Below are 3,692 nucleotides of genomic sequence, written 5' to 3'. Positions count from 1 at the left end.
GTGGAATATTTCATTTATAATATGAAATGTTATGTGATGTAAGAAATTAAACAAATAGATCAGTTAGTCTTTAAACAGAAAAATAAAACAGATTTAAAGCTCTGACATCTCTATATTTCCTCCTTCCGTAGCACAGAAGGCTTCCATATGTGAGCATTTATCAGAGCTAGCTTGGTAAATCTGGCTAATCGATGTTAATATTCTCCATCAAATTAAGAAAATTGGCACTTGGCATGTTCCATAATTTTAAAAAAACTATTGAGCTTAAAGACATATCAATGAAATGTCCGGTTATTTTCTCTGTTTTTCTATCATACCGTTAAGCTCCATCAGCCTGTAAAGAGCCTGGTGTTCGGATCTACTTCTTCCCCGTGCAAATACGCTGTGTTCGAAAGGTTCCGATCATCACGAGTCCGTGCAGTCAAGAAATTTAGTCTAATTCCTATAAATGTTATCAGGAGAATACAAAAGATCTGTGCTATTTTGTCCATTACAAAAAATATGCACCTACAAGCAAAAATTACCGTTTCTAAATGTGATATTTTCATTGATTATTAGCAAACATGTCTGGGGGAAAATTTCCGCACATAAAGCAAAAAACTGGTTTGGTTGTTATGAGTGAGAAAATATTTGATCATCAACTACAATATAAAATGAAACGTGGTTTTAAAACATTTATCTTCCAATAAAAAAAAATCTGAACAGTGTGGCGTGCATTTGTACTTAGCTTCACCCATCTTCCCGTTTAATCTGACTCCAGCTTTTCAACTGAAGTTAAAAAAAAGAAAAATTAAAATGGTTGAACTTTATTTATTTTGGAGCATCATAGTTAGGTGGGGTGATAAATATAAATGCAACACTTTCCTGAACATTGCAAGATTTGTGAAATTCGTGTATTCTTATACTTCAACTGTTGATCCATCTTAAGGAAATCTAATAAAATGTAGAAACAGTAAGTACTGGATTCATTCTGACAGGTTTATAGGAGCTGTTTGATGTAGAAAAATCAGGCATATTTAAAATAAAATTCCTCAGTTACATTTATTGTTGACTCTATAGTGCCCTCCAGATGTCTTTTTCACCTCCTTCACCATCCTGGTGTAAGGAAATGCTCAGGTTCTCGACTGTTCATATTTGCAGGTTTATCTCATGATCCCTTGGTGTTAGGGTTGCTACCTTTCAGAAATCAAAATAAGGGACGCCCACCACTGCATGTCACCCTACTTTCATGGGGTGGGATGGCTGCTGCAGCGATAGACAATATTTATGGCAGTGTTTTTTGTTTTTAAAAAGTAATCCAGAGGGGGTGCTGTGATGGCGCAGGGGCAAAGCACAACATATTGAGGCCTTAGTCATCGTGGCGGTGGTCGCAGGCCACATGTCTTCCGCCTCTCTCACTTTCCTGTCAAACTACTTCCAAATAAAGGCAACTATAGACAACAAAACCTTTAAAAAAGTGATCCAGAGAGCAATCATTTATACATAGAGTACTCCAAAATTGTACTCCAATCAGTTAAACATGTTTAATTAAGCAAGTGTAAAATGTATTTGGTAAACTGCTTGAGTAACTGATCATAATACCTAATTTAATAATCACAATGTGTCCTCAAACAGGGCTCCAAAAGTATAAAAGTTATGTGAAAATTCTGGTATTGTAAAGAGTATTACCAAAATATTTATACAAGGGAGGAGTTAGGTTTGGAGGTTGGTTCTAGACCAAATTTACCACGAGGGCCAGGGTAGTCAGTGTTTTTCCATGGCGACACTTAAAAAACAATGAACCAAAAAAAACAGAGCAATATTTCATCATTTGATATATCAAGTGAGCTAAAGAGCCACTTGTGTCTCCAGAGATCCAGGTTACAGATCCTGATCTAGCAGATGGAAAGTATGATCATGTCTCAATACAGCAGCTAAAAGTGCAGCACTATAATTTTTTAATTCATTGTTAAAATAAAATTGTGAAAGTTAAAAAAAATCCACCTCTGAATATTAACAAAAGACATTTGTTTAGCATAATTTCTTCTGTGCCCCTGCTGGGCCCCATCTAGATCCGCCCCTGGGCAGAAGGTCTGTGTCTGACATTAATAATACATTAAATGACCACTGAACACTGAATTAATATGTCAACATTTCTTAATAAAACAAACAGAAAGCCCTAACAAATCTTTTTAAAGTAGGAAATATTTATGTATTGTTAATATCTTAATATGATTTGTTCTTTAAATGGCCATTTATATGATTTTGGCTGATAATATACATTAAAGAAGCAAATAATTGATTATCTAATAATCAAACCATAACAGTTTACTAAAACCACAATAAGCAACTTAATCAATCATAGCAAAATGTTCTGTACCATATCAGCCTCAGGAGATGGTTGAGGGATGAAGGACGCTGCTGTCTGGTTCTTTAGGTTCTAACCGGGTCTGCAGTTTCTCTCCTGATCCATTCTGTCTGACATCATGCAGCACTACACACCGCGCCAGGACAAACACATTTGTTTTAATCGACTGTATTCATCTTCACTAACATATTCAGCCTGGGATTTGAGTCTTCCCTCTCACATCCGTATCTTTACGAGAGGTTTTGGTTCTAAGGACGGTGGAGATTCGGGTTGAGGACGTTTTAAAAAGACGCTGTCGATAGCAGCTCACCGTGGCTGCGTAGTGTCCGTCTCTAGGCAACCACAAGCGCGTCAGTCCGTAGCGTTCTGGGGGTCCTTTAGCTCACACCACGACAATTTAGCTGACCTTAATATATCCTGTGTTTTATTTTGGTCATTATTGTTACAATTAGTCTTGATGTGTGATAGGCGTGTCTTCCGGACATTTGTAGAAATACGGAACAACTTGGGTCCCGTTTTGGTTCAATACAGGACGCCACATTTAACAGCCAAATACGAGACAATTACGTATTTTAAGGGACGGGTGGCAACCCTACTGTCGTCTCATGACACTAGTTCCTGAATGGAGAGAGACAGTTCTAAATTAACGCTTAAAACAAAATAACTTGTAAAATAACAAAAATAAAAAGTGACTGAAAGTTATAGGTTTAAACAAAAAATGCATAAAAGCACAAAGATAAATTACACCTAAAAATTTAATTAAAACGTGCCTACTGTTATTGATTTATCAATTAAGTCTTTAGCATTTTCTCGCGTTTAATGGCACAAACTTATCTTTCAAGCTGCTTTTTAGTACTGCAAATGTTTTAACAAGTCATTTATTTATTCCTGTATTTATTTTTAATTATGGTAGGAATGGTTCTCTCTAGTTTACACTTACAGTGCTATGTTATGACTATATGTGCAATGAGGGCTGTCGAAATACTACTTCAAGTGTCCCTCTTATTACATCGGCTTGCTCTTTGTTCTGGTTCAGTAGTAAAATGTTTCACATATAAAACAGATAACCTCATACTCGAGGGTAAGTGGATCAGAAATTAATAGTTGAGGGTCAACATAAAATGTTTTTATTTATTTATTTATTTAGATCAATGGTGTTTAAAAGAAGCTGACCTCTGCTTGAAAAATCTTAAAAATTGCTAATTTTTTTAAAAAGTAGTTGAATTGTCAAATGTAACATTCAGGCAGGAATAAACCTCAGGTGTGTGACCGCAATACAGCATTTCCAGATTTGACCCTTATTTGTCTTGTCGGTCTCAACCCAGCCAAAGAGATCATGTGTTTA

The sequence above is a fragment of the Poecilia formosa genome, unplaced genomic scaffold (assembly GCF_000485575.1).
Source record: "Poecilia formosa unplaced genomic scaffold, Poecilia_formosa-5.1.2 Scaffold205, whole genome shotgun sequence".
NCBI lineage: Eukaryota > Metazoa > Chordata > Actinopteri > Cyprinodontiformes > Poeciliidae > Poecilia > Poecilia formosa.
The sequence above is the reverse complement of the archived record's forward strand: the minus strand, read 5'-3'. Positions refer to the sequence as shown.